Source organism: Ursus maritimus, unplaced genomic scaffold (genome assembly GCF_017311325.1).
Source record: "Ursus maritimus isolate PB19 unplaced genomic scaffold, ASM1731132v1 scaffold_21, whole genome shotgun sequence".
NCBI classification, from domain to species: Eukaryota; Metazoa; Chordata; class Mammalia; order Carnivora; family Ursidae; genus Ursus; species Ursus maritimus.
The window spans coordinates 16551943-16568398 of NW_024424564.1; the positions used below are offsets into that span (position 1 = coordinate 16551943).

The following is a 16456-nucleotide window of genomic DNA, read 5'->3' on the forward strand; positions in this document are numbered from 1 at the left end:
TTTTTTTTTTTTTTTAAGATTTTTTATTTATTTATTTGACAGAGAGAGACAGCCAGCGAGAGAGGGAACACAAGCAGGGGGAGTGGGAGAGGAAGAAGCAGGCTCCCAGCGAGGAGCCTGATGTGGGGCTCGATCCCAGAACGCCGGGACCACGCCCTGAGCCAAAGGCAGACGCTTAACAACTGAGCCACCCAGGCGCCCCATATATTTCAGTTTTTAATTGAAAATTGTGTTTTCCCATAATAGGCATCCTTTTCAGTCTTTGGGCTTACAGCCCAATTCCACGGTTGTCTGACAGGATAATTTCTTCTCTTTTACAAATGGAGCACAGGCTGCCTCCAACTTACTAAGTACCCAACTTACTAAATTCCAAATCTTCATTTAGGAGTTGTTTGGTTGGAACAGATTAAACACATTTCCCCAAAGACACAAGGTGAGTGGTTTCTGTCCCCAGGCGAGCTCACAGCCTGTTCACCCACAAGATATCAGAAATACGAACCTAATGACCACCTAGAATGCCGTCAACAGGTAGAAGCACACTTCTATGGAAAGGATAGGAAGGGATAGGAAGAACAGACCTCAGTGTTTATGTCACATAGGCTTGAGGCTGTTCCAGGGCTGGGAAGAATGGGGAACCACAAGGAGAGTTATGTACATGGGTGTATACATGGGTGCACCCATATGAATGGTTGATTCTTAATTCTAGGGATCTTTGAATTCAAAATTATGTTTCACATGTATTTCATGCATAGGTATGCACACAAACACATATTTTCTAGAAAGAGAGTCTATTCCTTTCATTAGAGTCTTAAAAGGGTCTCAGATCTTCAGACTCAAAAAAATTAAGAACTGTCCCCCTAGCAGATATGAATAGGGAATGAGATGGGACTTCTTGCCAGTATCATTTTTCCATCCTATCAATCTCCTGAGACATTTAGAATAAATGAAAATGTTCTCCTACTCTCTGGGCTCCACTAATACCTGATTTTTAAATCAACATTCCTCATCCTTCTGATGCACTAGGAAACAGGACCTCCTGTTCTGGAAGCAGTTTTTAATAGTTCCTGCTGCCTGTAAAAATATGAAAGTGTATGCAGAATTAACGTCTCCTTTCTTTCTACCTTCCCTGTTTTTCTTTCTGTCTCCCTCCTCTGCCCAACTGTTTGTCTGTCTATCTCTCAGTCTCATTCTCTCTTACTTGGTCAAAAGGAACTGGTCAGAGGGAGGCTTGAAACACAGAGTACTCAAGTTAGAACCATTTACATTTCAGAGGAACGTGTTCTCAAGTCTTCTGTGATGCGTGTGTCTTGCTAGTTTTGCTTTGGAGCATGTCTGTCTGTTATGTCAATGAGAGTTGGTGTGGTCTCTTGAGGTCTGGAGGGTGAGGAAAGGTGGAAGTGAGAAAGGAATTACTCCAGGTAGCCTGAATCAATGTTACAGAAACAGAGACTTCAAACTGTTCATCCATTCGTTTGTTCTGTTTAGTTATTGAGCACCTACTATATGCAAGGAATTACGCTGGGCTCTGAGGGATGCAAGATCTGGTCTTCTCCTTTGAGCAACAATGTCATAGGAAGAGGGACATACAAGCACGCAAATACAAATCAAATTCAGTTGCTAGAAAGTAGCTATATATTCAAGCAGTGGAAACAAGGAAATAGAAATAATTCTGTTCAGTTGGGGTAAAGGTAGTGGTGGGAGATTCTATTCTTCGAGAAGGCAAATCATAGCCAGGAGCACACCAGGGTTCTAGCTCCAGGGCAAGACGCTTGGCTCTTCAGCTCTTTGGTCTTGAGTTTTTGCATCTGAACATGATGGGATTGACCATCTCTAGGGTGGTGGTCAGAGAAAAGGGGATTCAGACAAACTGACCTGGGGCCTGCATCCAAGCCCTGAGCCCTGCCTCTTCCTGTACCTCAGTTTGCCCATCTTCTCAGGCCCTGACTGTTAAATGGAAAGAGTAACAACTACTTTTCAGGATCGATGCAGGGTAACTAAGGATTAAATGTTAGTTCTTTTTCTTCCTTCTCCTTTTCACTCCTTCCTGGGATTCTGGGTATCATGAAATTCTTAGGCCACATGATAATGAATTGCCCCAACCTCCCCCACCATTTATTTAAAAATGTTTTTTTCTGACGTATTTGAGGCTACAAATTCTGCTTAGGAGAATAAGTGAAGTTTTTCTGATTTTTTGGTTTGGACTTGTATGGGAATTATGTTTGCTAATATCAAGAATGTAAAATCAGAGAGTATTTTTTTAAGCTAACAATTATTGAGCAACTAGTATGTGTATTGAATACCATACATAGACTTTAATCTCACAACAGCCTGACAAAGCAATTACTATTATTATCCTCTGTCCTAGTCAGGGTTCTCCAGAACAGAACCAATAGAATGTTTGTGTATATATATTTATAAGGAATTGGCTTGCATGATTATGGAGGCTGACAAGTCCACAATCTGCAGGATGAATCAGCAAACTAGAAACCCAGAGGAGCCAATGATGTAGTTACAATCCAAAGGCCAGCAGGGTTGAGACCCAGAAAGAGCTAATGTTTCAGTTCTACTCTGAAGGCAAGAAAAAGTCAGTATCTCAGTTCAAAGGCCATCAGGAGAGAATTCTCTTACCGAGGAGTAGGGTAAACCTTTCTTTTCTATGAAAGTCTTCAACTGATTGGATGCAGCCCATTCACATTAGATAAGGCAACCTGCTTTATTCAGATTGGTCTCAGCAATTGTCCACCAGCCTTACCTCCCCAAGGTCCAGTTACTGAAGTGTTAATGCCTGGCATAGTGGGGGACCTCAGAAGCTAATGTCTGATTGGCTGGTGCCTTGGACACACTTGTGATTAAATGTTCTAATTTCAACCCTGGCTCTCCCACTCACCCACTACGTTGGTTCGAAGATAAACTGCTTAACTTACTGGCCCCAGTTTCCTTCTAAGTGAAATGAGGGGTAAAAATACCACCTAGCTTGCTGACATGATATGAGGATTAAATGAGAGTGTAAATTCAGTATCTAGAATAGAGAAGGTACTCAAGAAACAATAGCTATTACCATTATTAAATGAGATAATCCTTGCAAGGCACTTAGCACTGTGCATAGAGTTAGGGCTCCATAAAGAGGTGTCATCACCTCATTACTATTTAGGAAATAACAGAAATTATTTCAAAAATAATAGAAAATGAAATTATTTAGAAAAATTCTTCACCGATTAAGAGATGAAAACAAATGACTTCTATCTACCAACTCGAAAATTCTGTAACTCTGTGGCAATCTATGGCAGATGTGTTTCTATGCCTCTGGTATCAGAAACTGTTGTGCTATCCGAGATTCCCTCCAGGAGAAAATACTCTCTGAGGATTGTAACGTAGGCTTTTCCACTGCTAATGGAATAATTTCACATGCATTTGCACACTTAGGCAGGGTTGGCCGTTAGAAAACTTACTGAATATTGTTTGTTCTCCACGAGGGCAGGTTCAGAGACATCCTGATTCTGTCCAGATGGTTTGGCTCTCTGTATGGAACTATCTAGCTGATATACTATATCCTCAGTGTTGAATCAGGAAATGTTCAGCCAGTAAAAAAGAGAACTCAAATACTTCTTTGCATAGCCTTATAATGTGCACACTCCAATCTGGATCCTTCTATAGAAAAGTGGAATGATCTTCCTTGGCCTCCAACTCACTCCGTGTGCTTGTTAACATCCCCACCACCATGACTCCCATGGACTGCTGCCAGCAGTGTTATATTGGCACCTGCATCTCCCGATGGAACAACAGTCCCTTATTTAGGTTCCCTTTTTTATATAATTGTCCAAAAGTAAATAAATGACATATAATCCCATATCAAATTCTAATTACTATAAACTTTCACCTTGTTTTTCATAGCACAAGCAAAGAGCCTAGGCAAGCTCCCCCCTCCCTTGTGACAGTGCTCAGGATATCCTCCCCAAACTACAGCGCCTTGATGAACTGAATATTTTAAGTTGAAGGAATTTAAGAAATGGCATGAGCAGAAAAGATTTTCTGACCTTCACCTGAACCAGGATACAAAACCCTCATGCAAGAAGTGCCCTTCTTATAGCCAGAGGAAAGGAATATCCTTATCTCCAAGACACCAAGAGGAATCTGAGCCAGCAGGCCTTGCTGGTTCCCCATGTTCACCACACTCAGCTCACACCCCTTCTCCTTCTGTCACATTTTCCCGACTTTCTGCTCTTCATCAAACCTCGCATAAAAACACACTCAGGTTTGACTGCTTCTTCGGGTCTTCATTTCCTTATGAAGTTTCCCATGTCATATAAAACTTCGGCTAAATCAATGTATATGATTTTCTCCTGTCTTTTGTTACAGGGGCCCCAACAAAGAACTTAGAAGGACAGGGGAAAAAGATATTTTTCCTCCCTTACACTTGCTTTCCTCACATCCGTGAGATGTCTTACTACTTTATCTTCAGCCAATCACTGTCTCCCATACTTCCTCCCCCAAAACGTTAGAGATCTGATAGGCTTCACAATTCAGAATTGTCTGGATTTTAGAAAGGTAACATGGTACGTACACTGTATTTTAAATAACACATCTAACTGAGTCTGGGGAAGGATCCCATAATCAAACACATTTATATTTTAGTATCAAAGCATATGAATATTCAACCAAATGGCATAAAGACCATAGGTAACCTCATATCATTTCAGGCCTGATTTTGCCACCACATGAGTTTTCCACAAACTTACAAGAAAACGTTTTTGTTTCAGAACTTTTTTGACTTTGGAATCACAGATTTTGGATCATAAAATAACTTTGTAGGGGAAACAACTATTGCATTTTATATTTCCTTTCAAATGAATGGTGTCCTGTTAGTTACACTCCTGGCCTCTCTCCCTATGGCCCTGTATTCAGCCATGGATATGGGGGTTGGGGGGTGCAGGGCCATAATTAATCTGATTGGTACACTTGCAAAAATATCCTGGGCATGCTCCACCCAGCTCTACACATTTTGCTCTTGGGAAGCAGCTGGTGCTCTGCCTTCTTAGGTCTTGGCCCTTTGCCTAATTTAATTATGATCCTTATTTCAACCTTAGAATTTATTATTATTATTATCATTAATGATATTTTGGCCTCCATCTGCCACCCTTTTTTTGTTTCCCAACTGATTAGGAGGAACTCAGATGAGAAGCGGCTTGACCTCTCAAAGATTCTGGTGTTTGGTTCTTGGCTGGGAATGTTGAGAAATTAAAACAGTGGGATTTTGGCTGAGAACAATATACCTGCAGGGACCATTTTGGCAATGCCACGACCTGTGACTTTGTGGACTGGATTTGGATGTGTAGGGCTGTTTGTCTTCTTGTAATAAAACTGACTCTGACTCTGAACATTTCTAAAGGTTTGTATTAGGCCAGATACGTTTTCACAGTTGTGCATTAAACCAAGTTGTAGAACTTGAGAAGTATATCTCAAGTTTGGGGCAAAAACTATCCTGGAATTTTGTAGAGAAAATATCCCAGTCATGGAGTACCTCTTAGAACAATCTTCGTCAGAGGCCCCTGGGTGGCTCAGTTGGTTAAGCATCTGCCTTCAGCTCAGGTCATGACCCCAGGGTCCTGGGATCGAGCCCCACCTCGGGCTCCCTGCTCAGTGGGAAGTTTGCTTCTCCCTCTCTCTCTGCCCCTCCCCTTGCTTGTGTTCTCTCTCTCTCTCTCTCTCTCTCAAAAAAAATACACAAAATCTCTAAAAAACCCCCCAAAAACAAAAAACGATCTTGGCCAGAGTGCAACTGATTCAGAGAGAGACATAAGAAACAAACCGTAAAATGTCTCTAAAAATGAAACTTAAGGACTCTGATTGACTCAACAAAACTATGATCTCAATGAGGTGGAAGTGGGAAGAGTAGAAGACAGAAAATGGAGGAAAAAAGAGACAAAGAATCATGGATTAATAGGGGACCAAACATGACACCATTTCAGGAAAGCAGGGTACCAAGAAAGACCGGAAGCTGAAACTGGGGGCTTTGGTGGTTTTATTACAAGAAGACAAACAGCCCTGGACCTGATACCCCTCCAGAGTGCCTGTGCCCACAAGGAGAGTGAAGCTTACAGGGATTCTCAAACCTGAGAGGTTGGTGCCTTGTTGAAAATGTAAATTCTAGGATCCCAACACCATGGCCCTAATTTGTAGTCTTAACTTGGGGCCCAGGCATCTACATTTAAACATGCTCTCTAGTTGATTCTCTCATTGATGGTCCCTGGGCCATATTCTGGGAAACACAAATAAAGTCAGGACTAATGATTTTTAATGATTAAAAGAAAAACATGTTACAAATGCAAACACAAGCACTTCCTCCAGATCACAAGGTTAAATTCCAGGCCCCTGCAGAGCCTGGCTTTGGGTTCCATCCGCAACTGTCTGCCGGTGCCTGCAATCTGAGGTTCTAACCCCATCCTTTTATGGGCTCTTCAATTCCACAAGCTGCTTGGATGGTAAGGAAGGTTCTGCCTGAATCTAAAAGCTATTTTCTCTCACGCAAACAGTTCTTCTAGAACACTGGGTAACTGGTTTTTTCCATGGTATGGTAGGAAATAGGTGAATGTGTTAGTCCTTTTTCTGGGTTCAGAAAAGAATCGGCACTTGAGAAGAAGAAGGTTAAGTTTTGCAAATGCACCTCAACTTTTTCAAGTGAATGCTTGACAGATATTTAAAAAATACTTCCCCCAAGCAGTTGAAATGTAATTACTTATACCAACATTTGTCATGTAATAAATTAAAATGATCAAGGAAAGATCTACCACAGGTGATAAAGAAAGGCTATTCGACAGGCCTCTTTCCAACACTTATGGGGTGGGAGACAGACAGCCTGCCTAATCCAATTGGTGCTTAGAATATGTTCACAAGGATGAAGTCCATTATTTTCGGTCATAAGTTGTTTTCCTTACTATATCATGTGCATGTACCCAAAGAAACGAATAGGTTTGCAGGTTATTTAATTCAACAGGTATTTCTGTTGTCTCAGAATTTCAGCAGAAATCCAAAGATGAGAAAAATAGTTAAGGAGTACTACAAGTTCTAAAACGAGATGTGGGGCACATGTACTTAGGACTTGTTAAGAGTGGCCAAATGTGATCATATGGCCCTTGGCCTGTCACCACCTCCAGCTTGTCTAAGAGAAGGCTAGGGATTTAGTGGTGGAAAGAGACTTTCTTTAAAGAGAGTTGTCAGGTAGGAGAGCAGACTCTGGAATGTTCCTCTACCGTAAGGCAAGTGAAGGAAACAGCAAGAGAACCTCTCAGATCGGCCGGGGGAAAGAGACCGCTCACCTAGTCGTCATTGAGGTGTGCCAGTTCTCCACCAGGGTGGGGAATCTACATGGAACCAGGGAGCTGAGGTATCTACCTGATGAAGACAGAGGCGGCCCCACATGGCCCCTGGTGGCAAGGCAAGACGAGTGGCCTGATCTTGCCAAGTTTCATTGGGGGCATGGGACAAGGGAGGCAAGCCTGCACAAAGTGTTCTAGGGAGCCAAGTGGACACCAGGGAGAGAAGCTGGGCACAAGAGAAGGAGCTGTGTGGGAATTACCCAAAGTGTGTATTACATACAGTGAAGAATACAGCAGAGTGGAAGTCTGAACATGGGCGAGGAGAGTGTCCTCCAAAGAACCCACAAATGTTCCCTGCAAGAAAAACAAGCCAGTATTCAGGCTTTTTCCACAAGAGAGAAGGCATTTGACAGCCAAGAGAGCTGTTCAAACAACACTGGCTAAACACTCACATTTTGCCCCGTTTCCTACCATCCTTTCTCCCCTCTGCTCCTTGTTCTAAATGTGGAGGTGTCAGTAGCATCCCGGGGTACAGGAGAGGTTGTGTAGTCACAACAGACCACAGGCCCCCTCCTGACTCCAGGGTTCTGAGTGCAGGTTAGGTGTGAGCAGTGAAAAAGGAAGGTGCTGTGAAGCACATGAGAGAGCAGAAGTCTACCATTAGATTGGTCCGGATTTCCTAACTGCTGATAACAACAGTGTTTTAGTACCTGGAAGTGACAGATAAAGCCAAGAGATCTGCCCAAGATATTGTCCAAGGGCAGAGAAAGGAGAACCAACAGGATGTGTGATGGTAGAGGAAAACCAAAACGAAACAAAAACTGGGCATTTCCTAAGGGAATCTTCCTGAGTCCTGTCCATTTGCTAAGCCAGATATTTTTGCAATGTGCCCAGGCTGCAAAGGATAGAAACATGAGTAAGGCTACTGCTGTCATTGGGTAATTTAGACAAGTGTGGCAGGATTCTGGATTGAAGTAAGAACTTGTGTTTTTGTTCTCTGTGATTTTTCAGCCTCCCCCAGGCTAAGAAGATGGCTGAGCTCACTAGCTTCCTTGCCTCAGGGCAGAAAACAGAAATATGGGAAGACAATTTTTCCTTCAAACTTTTGTGAAAGACTTTATGATTTTTGTGAAAATATTAGGTATCCAGTAAGGAGAGGCAGAGAAAAAGGATTTTCTGTGAAGGCCAAGAGAGGAGAGGAATTTCTCCCAAGTAGAAAGGGAATAGAATTCAGCCAGATCCATTGGTGGCAGGAGACCGTCCCTCCTTCCACCAGTACCATAAACAGGAGGACAGAGTTTAGTGGGGGAAGAGTGGGTGGTGAAAAGAGGGCATGTCCCAGTCAATGGGCTTCTTCCAAGGAACTGTGAAGCTCAGATGATGGGACCAAATGATGGGCTAGAAACTAAAGGCTCATAACTTCATTACCTGGGCTCTGTGGATACCATGGCTTCTTAGATTCTCATTTGTTCCTGGGGAAGATTGATTTTTCCACTCATCTGGAGGCATTGGGACTTGGAGTCAGATATAATATGGTTTTGAACTGACATTTATTGACTTTCTGAATTTTAGTTGTACATTTATACCCACTACATAAGAAAAGAAAGAACCAAACTATAACGGTCTTGATAAATGCCAGAGAGAAGCATATGTTAGGAGGCTAAAACCAAGAGAACCTTTAAACTGGGGGTCACCAGAAAATTACTTTTGGAGGATCCAAGGTTGTTTCATAGGATTCCAAATGACAGCAGGGGTGGAGAGATGAGTGTAAGGCATCCCAGTGTCAGCAAATGCACAAAGATGGAAAAGCCAGAGGGAATCAGTGTATGGAAGACCTTTTCTGTAGTTATCCATAGAAGATGCTACATGGGGAGATCAGGGATGAGAAATGAAATTGGGTGAGGCTTGCATGGGAGTCTGAGCATTGGTATTTATTTTGGCAGCAACAGGAAAATATTGGTATTTAAGGAGTAACAGGGCATGACCAGAACAGAGCTTTAGAAAAATTAATCTGCCAGAGATATATGGAATAGATGGAAAGAGAAAGTGAGATGGGATGGGAAACAGGAGGTTATTGCTGTAATCCAGGCAAGAGGTCATGGAGGCCATGACAGAGCAGTGGTAGTGACCTTGGATTGTAGAGAAGGCTGTGAAAGACACCAGGGATATAGATCTTAGACCTTCATGGGAGCGAGACAAGATGGAGTTTGAAGTGTTGAGCCCAGCTGATGAAAAAAATAAAAATGCCATCATAGAAATGGGAAACAGTGGAAAAGGAGTTAATTTACAATGAACACATTCTAAATTTGAAGTTCAACATATCTGAATTTAAAACTGGGTTGTAAAGGGTGATTTCAGGGAATAGGAGGAGCCAAAGGATGGAGTGTGCAGTGCTTTCATAGCAAAGTTGCCTATCTCCATAGCTGTCCCTTAGTGGATGGATATTTCAGAATGATTTCGGGAGAAGAAGGGAGGGGTTGGGCTATGGCAACAGAAACTTAGAGAAATGAAGTACAGAGCTGGGCAAAGGATGAGGCTCAGTCCAGATAATAATCCTGAAAAGAACTGGCTTTAAATAATTTTCTAGTTTATTTAGGACCTTCTCTCATTTTGCCCAGTGCTCTCATGAGCCCTGGGCCCCTATATTTTCCAGCACCTTTCAAGCTTCCTGTATCATAGACTTTTCTCAAAAATGGGATGAATATATACCTGAGAGCCAGAGACTTCCTGAGTTTGGGAAGGTTCTACCACTTTTTGACTTGGTGGACCTGGGGAGCATTTTTTTTTTTTTTTTTTTTTTAAGATTTTATTTATTTATTCGACAGAGATAGAGACAGCCAGCGAGAGAGGGAACACAAGCAGGGGGAGTGGGAGAGGAAGAAGCAGGCTCATAGCGGAGGAGCCTGATGTGGGGCTCGATCCCAGAACGCCGGGATCACGCCCTGAGCTGAAGGCAGACGCTTAGGTCTCAGTTTCATTACCTAAAAAAATTTTTTTATTACAACAAAATGAAATTAATAGGTTTTTGTGGCGAGGAAATGCAATGATGTATAACAAGACAGCCACTAGAGTGGCTAGTAAATATTAAACTCTCAACAATGGTAGTTCCTTCTCTTTCATCCTGCCATGTCAGTAGTAATTCCTGGTACTGATGAGGATCCTTCAATGGAGGAGCACTGAATTCCATGCAGCAAGATGCTAGGAGACCTGCATCCTAGTCCCAGGGGAGCTATTTAGTAGGTTGTTCCCCAGGGCTAGCTTCTCAACGAGGGCCCTCATTAAAATGACAGTTGGCTGAGATCAATGTTTGCTAATTTCTACTACCAAAGAATGTTTTGTCCTCTTTTCATGCCCTCTATTTTTTAAAATATTTTTCTATGGATCTGTAATTTGTTAAACCATTGATTCATTTCTTATGCAATCACCAGAGTTACTAAACTGGATTGAGAGAGCTCTTGCCCAAAGCAGCTTGGAAAGACTTGATGTAAGAAATTGTACAATAGCTATTATGGTCTTTAAAAAAATGGCATATGGACACTGATGACAATGTCCTGGAATGTTAGATTCTAGGTGGACGCCACTAGACAAGGTGATCTCAAAGTTCCCTCTAACATTCTCTGAAACCATAAAGTAGTTTAGGGTTCCTACTATGTGCCTTTTGAAGGACTCCATCATTGTTTTGCCCTTAAGAGTAGTACTTTAATGTAGTAAGGAAGCTAAAACTAAGACACCTTTTAAGCACTAGACCAAGCATACAAACATTCAGTATGATGGGCAATCAGAACAGATATTAATGTGGGCTAGAGTAGTCACATACAATAGATGTTTACAGGAGGTAGAGTTTTCTCCGGTTCTTTAATGATGGTTGGATTTTAAGCAGCCTGAAAAGGAAAGGGGAGCAATCAAAGATTGGGGGAGAGAAGAGTATCATCATAGGATGCACAGAAAAGAGAGGCCAATGGGAGAGAAGGACTGTTCTCATTCTCCCAAGAAAAAAAAACACATCTAAACCTCTACGCTTAGTTCTGGACTCAGAGGGAAAAGTCCAAAATGTTTTGTGACTGAAGTCATTCTTTTCTCTTAAGCTTCATTTCTAGCCCCTTTCTTCCCAAACTCCACGCTGTAGCCATGTCAGAAAATAGTACCCCATCCACCAAGTATCTCCAGCCAAAACCCCTAAGGATCATCTTGATTCCTCGCTTGCTCTCTCCTCTCTTCCTCAATCTTCCAGAGAGACCTATAGATTCCATTTCCAGAATTTCCACCTCATCCTAATAAAATGTAAACCTGGTTAAGTCATCTCTCTGCTTAAAATATTTAATGGTTCTCCATCAGCTACAGAATGAAGTCAAATCCTCTTATCCTGGCATGTAGACTGTTCATAATCTAGCCCCTGATTACCTTTCTAACATTATCTCCACTGATTTCTTTGCTCCATGAAAAAGTTTATGGGATAGGAAGCTTGGAAGGTGCTGGGAAAGACATAAGGGCTGAGGGCTAAACCTTTGCAAGTAGCACACTTTCTAGGTATTAGAAGAGATGATGAGAGCTTAAAGTAATACAATAGTAAAAGGGAAGTGATGAGAGTATGGATTCAAGAAATATTTAGAATGCAGGGTAGAACAGAGATGTAGAACTAGTTAGATTCAATGATAAAAGAAAAAGGCAAAGCTAGGATGATGATGATGACAACGACGACGACAGCCAGTAATGTCAGCAATAATAACCAACATTTTCTGTGTGCTTACTATATACGAAGCATTGTTCAGAAGGTGACATGTGTTAACTCACTAAATCTCCAAATCAATCCTATGAGATAGAAGCTATTTTTATCCACATTTTATACGTAGGAAAACACAGGCACAGAGAAATTCAATAACTTGTCTAAAGTCACACAGGGAGTAAGAGCAGTAGAGCCAAATTTGCACCCACATAGTTCGGCTTTGGAGCCTGCACAATTAAGCACAGTGCAAAACTGCCTCTTTTGTCATATCAGACCAATTGCCACTCCGAAACATGCCATACTCCTTTGAGCCTTTACGTCTCCCCCATTCTTTCTGTATGAAATGCCGTTATCTTTTCCTTGGAGTGGAAACCTTTAGGACCAGATCGAGTATTACCTCTTCTGGGATGTCTTCTCTGTGTTCTTCCCCAAGGACAGCTATTTACTTCTTATTCCATTTTACCATCAAACTGTGTGTAATTCCACTGGTGAGCACATTGCACTGCGTGGCAATTACTGGTTAACATGTCTATCTCCCCTAACTAGACTGCGAGCTCCGTAACAACAGAATCTGTGTCACATTCATCTCTCAATTCCCTGGCTCTAACATCCTCCTATGGCACCTAGTTCTCGATCCATAGTAGGCATTCAATAAATGTTTCTTAAATGAATGGATGAATGAGTGAATAAGTGAATAAAAAATATGGAGGTGAGAATTCTCCACCCTGCCATGTTACTGACTGGTGCTGGTGTGAGCTCTTAATGCAGAACTCGGCCAGAATTGAAGAGCAGTGGGGTGATCAGACAGAGTGGAGAGGTCAGAGATGAACTTGAGACTGGGTAGGCCTGAAGAGATTAGCAACATGACTTCCAGAATAGCCAAGTGGGGGATGCCAAAGTCTGAGAAGGCAACTTAAGCAAATGGATGTAATGAGAGCATCTAAAGATCAAATCTGAAAGGAGGAACAAACAGATACTACTCTGGTTTCTGGGCATAGGTTTCACCAAATCCCCTGCCATTTATTACCTGGAATACGACTGTTGTTCATTGATTTCCCTTTTTCCAGGGCTTCTGAAAGTATGTGAACGGTGGAACAGACACCATTACCAAAGTTATCTGAAGAAGGAATTAATCAACCTTTGGAAGTAGCACGATACAACCATCAGGTCAACATTTGCAGATGGAAGCCAAAATTGCTTGAATTGCAAAGTGTGATCATTTATTTCACTCACCCGGCTGGATGGGCAGGATGTTCCCTTGGGCGGTCTTTATCTTCCATATTTCTCTACCCACTCTTGTGGACACCACCTTATAGGCCCTTCATCGTTTGTGGGAGGACCTTCCCTGTGTGCTTGACTGCTGGAGTCCTTTTGTAATCTGCTTCTCAAACTTTCCAGACTTCTAAATAAAGGCAAGAAGTAGGTTAGCTCCCTTTCTCTCTGTGTGTTAACGTTACCTTTTTTTTTCTCTATAGTTGTAGAGAGCAAAATGGAGTCTCTTGAGTCAAGAAGGGGCCTGTGTCAAGCAGTGACGCAAGCAGGTAAGCTACTGCAGGTAGGCGATGTCACTGGGACCCACATCAGGCGACACCCCAGAACTGATAATGAGCAGAACCAGACAAGGTCTGCAGAGACCCAAAACTGATTCAATCCCTTTAAAAACGGAAGGATTTTGGCAGCAAACTGTCAGACTCTTCAGACCCGACCCCTCAATTTCCGACCACTTAAAAAAGGTAACCACTGCCAAAGGCTCTGCCCGATTGATCTGGTAACTGAACCGAGATCCTTCCCGGCTTGAACATCAGAAGCAGTGAGTGCCGACAGCTGACCAGGACGAGACCCAGGCCTTATCTCAACTGCGCGCCCACAGACCAACTTTGCACGTGGTTGGTTAATTTTCCACACCCTTCTGTCATCTTGTTTGTTGTGTGGGTTGTCTTCTGTCCTGCTCTGTGCGCTATGTAAGAAGCCAAGTTGAATCACATGGTGAATTGTAATTGAGTTTAGAATCCTGAACCTGCTTATCACTGTGATTTAACTTTGCTTAATGATTGAATAAAGCTGACATCGTGGAAAGACACAACTCATGTGTGCGCCTTCATAGTGTCCTCACACCCATAGTTCTTTCTTTTCTGTGCTGGCAAGAGAGTCGCTTTGGATCCCCACTTGGGGCTCTCTTCTGCCGTCAGAATTCCAAGAACTTTTCCGCACAGCCCTCACCCAAATGCCCCCGTGCAGTATACATCTCCGTGTGACAGTCTTATTGCAGACAAAGTGCAGGAACGAGGGTCTAGTCCCAGTCCAGTGGTTCTCAAGGGGAGATTCCTGGGCCAGCAGCATCAGTATCACCCGGATCCTCGTTAGAAAGGCAAATTCTCCGGCCCCACCCCAGACCTACTGAGGGAGAAACACCACTGCAAGACCCGCAATTCTGACATGCACTAAAATTGGAGAGCCGCTTCCATCAGCGAGCTACTTACTCCCCCACTTTCTGAGAGGATTCTACACTTTCTCCTCCAAGCTCTGATAGCCCCTCCCCCCGACACACTCACGACCTCTTAGATTCTCAATTCCCTAGGAAAATCTGACGAGAACTTTCCGGGGCTCCCACCCCGGCCCCCCCGGAGAAACCTGTGCGGTGCTCGCACCTGGCTCCCTCCCTGCCGCGATGTCCCGCGGGGACACTCACCGGTCCCGCCAAGCGGAAGCCAGCGCCCGCCCGCTCAGGCCCGCGAGCGCATGCGCTCGTCGCGTCTCCCTTCCATCAGGTTATTCCGGTCAGTGCTTCGTATCTCCCAAACTCTTTTAAAGAAAAAGAAAGAAAGAACTGCTCTCTTCCTGCACATCTGCCTTCAGCGACTGTTCTTTTCTGTGACCTCCTTCAAGCAGCACCGCACAGGCTGGGCTTTGACACCGCGGCTTGCACACAGCAGGCTCTCACTGACCGCGGTTAAGTGGACGCGTGAATGCAAGCGTGCGCTCGAGCGGGAAGGGCGAAACCGCCATTCCCAGCAAACAGAAGACACTCTGGCGGTAGATGCTGCCCGCTTCGTAAGAGCTGGAATATTCTTTATTAAGGAAGAATAGACTGTTGTACTGCGCCCTTCCAACTTAGGGAGACTGATGTGCCAAAGAGTTTGATCTTATTTGAGGAAAGACTAATTTCTCAGCGTCTACGGGGGCTCTGTGCTGCTAAAGGGCAGATATCCTGAGAGAATGGTCTTTTGTTTCGAAAAGAGGCTTAATGAGGTTAAGGATTTACCAAGGGAGGCTTTCAGACTTGTGAAGTGGAGAAGAAACCTGTTTTACATCCAAATGAGCAATGTATTCCTTTGCTAGGGCTGCCATAACAAAGTAAAAACAGATTGGGGGGGGGGGGTTCAACAACAGAAATTTCTTTTCTCACAGTTCTGGAGATGAGAAGTCCAAGATCAGTGTGTCCGCAGGGTTGGCTGCTTCGAGGCCTCTCACTGGCTTGTAGAGGGCCATCTTCTCCCTCTGTCCTCACATGGTCTTTCCTTTGTGTGTCCCTCTGTCCTAACCTCCTCTTCTTACAAGAACACCAGTCATATTAAATTAGGGCCCACTTTCGTGACCTCATTTTAACTTAATTGCCTCTTTAAAGACCCTATCTCCTTCTGTCACTGGCTTATTTCACTTAGCAGGACATCCTCCAGGTTCATCCATAGGAACCTGGATTTGGTTGTTGCATATGGTAGGGTAGCCTTCTTTTTTAAAAGCTGAACCATATTCCATTGCATGCTTATGTTGGAGGAGGTCATCAAGAGGACATAACTGCCAGTTGACCTATGAGCTGGCCTGAGCATCTCACAGCCCTCCCCTGTCCTTGGAATGTGGGTTCTGCTTGCCTTCCCTGATCTCAGAGGCTTCTTCAAGGACATAACCTGGTGATGATGATGTGGTATTGAGACCATCTGGATGGTATATATGAATGAACCTAATTAAGCCTCTATATAAACTTGGAGGATTTGGCAGGGAGGTGTGGAAATCTACTCATCTTGCGGCCACCCAAGACAGCCTGTGTGTAAGTCCCTGTGCTTATTAAACTCTGCCACCTACCAGTCCAAAGTGGTCTGCCTCTTCCTTCCCTCTCTCTCTGCTCTTCACTACAGTGGGCCAGTTTCATATTACACTGGGAGGGGGGGTGAAGTTCCCAATGAGCTTGCAAATCAACAATGTATACCACATTTTCTTTGTCCATTCATTCACCAATGGACACTTCAGTTGTTTCTGTATTTTGGCTATTGTAAATAATGCTGCAATGAACATGAGAGTGCAGATATCTCTGTGAGATCCTGATGCCAATTCCCAAAAGTGGGATTGCTGAATTATATTATATTATTATTACATGGTAGTTCTATTTTAATTTTTTTTAATTTTTTTTTTTGTTTTCCATAAC

The 16456-nt window shown here is 43.2% G+C and overlaps 1 long non-coding RNA gene across 1 annotated transcript in view; it reads right to left on the minus strand.

Annotated features, from left to right (window-relative positions):
- Nucleotides 1-15654, minus strand: part of LOC121104398 — an 82435-nt gene extending 66781 nt beyond the window's left edge. Inside the window, exons 1-2 of the long non-coding RNA XR_005836687.1 lie at nt 14726-15654; nt 13270-13438 (exon numbers count right to left, since the gene is read on the minus strand). This is a non-coding gene — a long non-coding RNA (uncharacterized LOC121104398). The remainder of the gene's footprint in view (nt 1-13269; nt 13439-14725) is intronic.
- Between the last annotated feature and the right edge of the window lie 802 nt (nt 15655-16456).